Source organism: Triticum aestivum, chromosome 1B, assembly GCF_018294505.1.
Source record: "Triticum aestivum cultivar Chinese Spring chromosome 1B, IWGSC CS RefSeq v2.1, whole genome shotgun sequence".
Lineage (NCBI taxonomy): Eukaryota > Viridiplantae > Streptophyta > Magnoliopsida > Poales > Poaceae > Triticum > Triticum aestivum.
In genome coordinates, this window is record NC_057795.1 from 447321932 (window position 1) to 447327976 (window position 6045).

Below are 6045 nucleotides of genomic sequence, written 5' to 3' on the forward strand. Positions count from 1 at the left end.
GGATACAAAGGACCGCAATGGCAGGTCGCCTCGCAACAAGAACAAACACCGCATTAATGGCGACAATAATGAGGATACAACAGTCAATGCCGGATTCAGAGGCTCCAAACCTGGTCAGCGGAAAAAGCCATTCAAAAGAACTACTACGGGTCCGTCCAATTTGGACCGAATACTCGATCGCTCGTGCCAGATACACGGCACCCCTGAAAAGCCAGCCAACCACACCAACAGGGAATGTTGGGTATTCAAGCAGGCAGGTAAGCTAATTGCCGAAAACAATGGCAAGGGGCTGCATAGCGATGACGAAGAAGAGACCCGACCGCCGAACAATAGAGGACAGAAGGGTTTCCCCCCACAAGTGCGGACGGTGAATATGATATACGCAACCCACATACCCAAGAGGGAGCGGAAGCATGCACTCAGGGACGTATACGCGATGGAGCCGGTCGGCCCGAAGTTCAACCCATGGTCCTCCTGCCCAATCACTTTTGATCGAAGGGACCACCCCACCAGCATCCGCCATGGCGGATTCGCCGCATTGGTTTTAGACCCAATCGTCGATGGATTTCACCTCACCAGAGTCCTGATGGACGGAGGCAGCATCCTGAACCTGCTTTATCATGACACAGTGTGCAAGATGGGCATAGACCCCTCAAGGATTAAACCCACAAAGACGACCTTCAAAGGCGTCATACCAGGTGTAGAGGCCAATTGTACAGGCTCAGTTACACTGGAAGTGGTCTTCGGATCCACGGATAACTTCCGAAGCGAGGAGTTAATCTTTGACATAGTTCTGTTCCACAGCGGCTATCATGCTCTACTCGGACGGACCGCGTTTGCAAAGTTCAACGCGGTGCCGCACTACGCATACCTCAAGCTCAAGATGCCAGGCCCTCGAGGAGTCATAACGGTCAACGGAAACACCGAACGCTCCCTCCGAATAGAGGAACATACAGCGGCTCTCGCGGCAGAAGTACAATGCAGCCTCTTAAGGCAATTCTCGAGTCCGGACGTTAAGCGACCGGACACGGCTAAACACGCCCGGAGTAACCTACAACAAGACTACCTGGCACGTTCCAAGCACGCGTAGCAATGCGGCCCCAACCCCAGCCCTCGCAAGATCGCAAGACTGGTCCTTCGCGTACATCATTACGCTCTGGAGATACCATGGGCATAGGGGAAGGGGCACGACCACGACAGGCCCAGAATGCGGCTTAACCACATCAGGGGCTCCCAAGTGTGTCATTCCTTTTTTTTCTTTTTCTTTCTTACCCACAGGACTCCGTTCACCAGAGGCCCTGTCCGGCAGTAGACCGGCCGAACTCACGATGTAACAGCTAGGGAAGGAGAAAGGCTACGACGAATATCCAGGTGGTCTCCATTACGAGCACTAAATATATTTTATACACCATTCCGCAGCCTACCCCTGGAGGGGGAAATGTTTAATAGTCCCATCCCTTGCTCATCGCACTATTTGTATCATTCTGCATTCATGGCAGTATTTCTTGAATAAACAATGCAGCACCTTTTTGCTTATAATTGCATTCCTTTCTTATACATATGTTCATTTATGACATGTCGCATCCGTACACTTTGGTACGGCTAAATACACCAGGGGCTTAAGTTCCCCACATTATGGTGTGATAAGTCCGAACACTTTCACAAGTGCGGCACCCCGAACTTATAGCATTATATGCATCAGCTCCGAATCATGTCTTGGGTCAATAGTTGGGTTTGCCCGGCTCCCATGTTTTGGGACCTTACGTTTCGTTCTATCGGCTAAGGTAGCACTGGGAGAACCACTGCGATTGCGCCCCAGTTGAGCTGGGCGAGCGCCTCAGTGGAGAAAGCTAAAACTGACCGTCATGATGAGGCGAGAGCCGGTCGGTGTTCGAGAGGTTTTTTCGAGTCCCTAAAGACTTATGCCGCTAAGAGCGAGGAACCGGCTTTGTCCGGCCCAGGCGTGGATAGCGCCCCGAATTCGGCCTTTCGAACACTAGGGGCTTCGCCGAAATTTAAAATTATAGAATTCTATGGCTAAGTGAGAGTGTTCAAGCATTATAAGTCCGGTTGCCTAGTTCGTTGTGTTGAGCGCCTCCCTAGATGGACCCATATATGGGAACAAGAGTGCTCAAATTTATCCCGAACACCCCAGCACTCGTGGCATGGGGGTTGAAGCCGACGACTTGCCATCTCTCAGATTTGATAAATAGCCGCACAGAAGGTAATATTTTAAATCAACAAGCGTTGCTTAGCGCATATGAACAAAGTTTTCAGCGCACAGGATAACAAAATGCGAGTCTACTCAAATATTACATTATTGGAGCACTCACCCACAATAGTGCGGGAACCCTTTAGGACACTCTTGTAATACATCTCGGGCGTGCGATACTCCTTGCCAGGCGGTGGCGCGTCCGTCACAAGCTTCTCAGCATCCATCTTGCCCCAGTGCACCTTAGCACGGGCAAGGGCCCGACGGGCACCTTCAATACAGGCGGATCGCTTGGTGACCTCAACCCATGGACAAGCATCCACCAGCCGCCGCACCAGGCCGAAGTAGCTCCCAGGCATGGCCTCATTGGGCCACAGCCAAACTATGAGGCCCTTCATGGCCTGTTCGGCCACCTTGTGGAGCTCGACCAGCTGATTCAGCTGGTCGCTAAGGGGCACCGGATGTCCGGCCTCAGCATACTAAGACCAAAAGACCTTCTCCGTCGAGCTCCCCTCCTCGGCCCTGTAGAAAGCGGCAGCATCAGACACGCTGCGGGGCAGATCTGCGAACGCTCCTAGAGAGCTCCAAATTCGGATAAGTAACAGGTAATTCACATTCACATGCTTGCTTTGCATGAAAAATGCCTTACCCGCCGCTATTTTCTTCAACGCCTCGATTTCCTGAAGGGCCTTGTGGGCTTCGGCCTTTGCGGCTTTGGCGCTCTCAAGAGCCGAGGCAAGCTCGGACGCTCGAGTCTTCGAGTCGCGCTCCAAACACTCATGCTTTTCCACGAGAGCCTGGAGCTCTTGTTGTACCTCTGCCACCCGCGCCTCCTACTTCTCTCGCCCGGCGCGCTCCACGGCCGCATTACGTTTGGCCGCGGACACCGCCTCCTTCAGGGTCGCCACCTTGTTCGTGGCCCCTGAAGTACCCACGTTATCCTTGTCATTTCTCTTGCAACCAAATCCTTTTCTGTAAGGTACAACTTTAATAAGGTGTTACTCACCTTCCTTGTCCTCAAGCTGCTTCTTGGCACGGCCGAGCTCCTTCTCGGACCGCTCGAGGCTTTGCTTCAAAGCATTGACCTCCGCAGTCAGTGCGGCAGAGGTCAGCAGCGCAGCCTGCAATCCCATATTGACATATTTATTAAGACTCCTGCATATATCTTTTTAGATCCTCAGTCCGGCTTTTCTTTCCGAACACCGAACCAAGCATTAGGGGCTACTGTCTATGCGGTACTATTTTACATATATTAATATTCTTACCTCAAAGCCTGATAGAAGGCTGCTGCAGGCTTCGGTCAGCCTGCTTTTGGCGAGCTGAACCTTCTGAATCACCGCACTCATGACAGTGCGGTGTTCCTCCTTGATGGAAGCGCCGTTGACCGCCTCCAACAAGTTATCCGGCGCCTCCGGTTGGACGGAGGCCGCCGGCATCACGGTCTTTCCCTTCTTACGAAGGGGCCGCCCGCCGGACACCGGAACCACTGTAGGTTCCAGTGCGGAGTCCGGTACGAAGTCCGGGAGGTCGCCCTGTGGCACCTCCGGGCCCTCCTCCTCCGGGTTGGTCCTTCTCTGGGATCCCACCTTGGCATCGTCAGTGTCACGGGGGGAGGAGGCGGTTGGAAGTGAAGTACTGTTCACCTCCGACGTGCCCAAGGACTCGCTCGACAAAGCGGGAAGATCGTCCTTGGGCGGACTGCAGGGTTGTATGCGGCGTTAGAAAGACACCATGTGGCAGAAAGAAAAATCATGAAGTCATTCGGGAGTCCGGATACTTACTATCTCGCCAGGGGCTTGGCCCTTTGAGGCCAATCCTCGTCGTCGTCACAGGCGTGGGCAGAACAGTCCGGGGGAAGAGTCCTTCCCTTCTTGGACCCTTCAGCCTCCCTCATTGGGGAAGCCTTCCTTTTCTTACCTCCCCCCACTGGGGGAGAGGCCTTTTTCTTCTCCCCCTCGTCCTCGTGGGAGGAGTCCGCCTCGGAGTCATCGGACACCTAAAAACGGGAACTCTTTCGAGTGCCCGTGGCCTCCTTCTTGGCCTTCTTCTCCGGCACCACATGGGGTGCCGGAACCAGCAGCCCCGCTAAACGGGCGTCCGCTGGGTCTTCTGGCAAAGGGGCCGGACAGTTAGTCTGCTCGGCCTTCTTCAGCCAGTCCTATCAAAGGAGAGGGAGTTTAGATCCCGCATGGAGTCTAACTATGGAAAACAAGTGTCCTGTAAAGGGTAAAATCACTTACCTCGCTAGCCTGGCACTACGAGCTGAATCCGCGATCTTCAGTAGCGGATGCGGGAGCCTTGGCGCCCTTAAACAGCACCTTCCAGGCATCTTCGTACCTAGTGTCGAAGAGCCCGCTCAAGGTTCAGTGTTGGGCCGGATCAAACTCCCACAATTTGAAGGCCCATTGTTGGCACGGGAGAATCCGGCGGATGAGCATGACCTGGACTACGTTGACAAGCTTGAGCTTCTTGTTCACTAGCTTTTGGATGCAGGCTTGGAGTCTAGTCAGCTCCTCTGAATCGCCCCAAGTCAGGCCATTCTCTTTCCAAGAGGTGAGCCATGTGGGGATGCCAGATCTGAATTCGGGGGCCGCTGCCCATTTAGGGTCACGCAGCTCGGTGATGTAGAACCACCCCGATTGCCACCCCTTGATGGTTTCCACGAAGGCGCCCTCGAGCCAAGTAACGTTGGGTATCTTTCCCACCATGGTGCCTCCGCACTCCGCTTGACTGCCCTTCACAACCTTCGGCTTGACATTGAAGGTCTTGAGCCACAAGCCGAAGTGGGGCTGGATGCAGAGGAAAGCCTCGCACACGACGATAAGCGCCGAGATGTTGAGGATGAAATTCGGGGCCAGATCATGGAAATCCAGACCGTAGTAGAACATGAGCCCCCGGACAAAGGGGTGAAGTGGGAAGCCCAATACGTGGAGGAAATGGGGAAGGAATACCACCCTCTCATGGGGCCTGGGGGTGGGGATGGGCTGCCCCTCGTCGGGGAACCGGTGCGCGGTGTCACTGGACAGATATCCGGCGCTGCGCAGCTTCTTGATGTGCCCCTCCGTAACGGAGGAGGCCATCCACTTGCCTCCCGCTCCGAACATAGTTGGAGAAGGTTGAGGTGAGATGTGCGGACTTGGGCGCTGGAGCTCGAGTACGCGGAGATGGATAAGCAAAGGAGGAAGAAGGCGTAGGTAAAAAGGTGGATCCTTATCCCCTTAAATATGGGCGGACGAAACTATGCGTCCCCACCGGCCTGATAAAACTCGCTTTTCTCCCAAGCGCCGCAATCAATGGTGCGGTTGGGTTACCCACGTCCGTATTGATGGGAATCCCGGAATAAGGGGAACACGATCTCTGCTTCGACAAGACGTGCCAAGGAAACCGCTTCGCTAAACGGGCTGAGGTGGTATAATAAAAACGATTCAAGTAAAGGCTTGGTTGTGGTGTGACGTCACACCACGAAACACGTCAGCAGATTGAACTTGTGTTAATATTATTCTCTCTACGGTGGAATGTGGAATTTATTTTGCAGAGCCGGACAGTATCCTGGTGTTCACAATCTTCTATAAATTATTCGGAGGAGGAACCCGCCTTGTAATGCCGAAGACAATATGCACGCCGAACTCGTCGTCATTGAAGCCTGGTTCAGGGGCTACTGAGGGAGTCCTGGACTAGGGGGTGTCCGGATTGCCGAACTATCATCATCGGCCGGACTCCAAGACTATGAAGATACAAGATTGAAGACTTCGTCCCGTGTCCGGATGGGACTTTCCTTGGCGTGGAAGGCAAGCTTGGTGATATGGATATGTAGATCCCCTACCATTGTAACC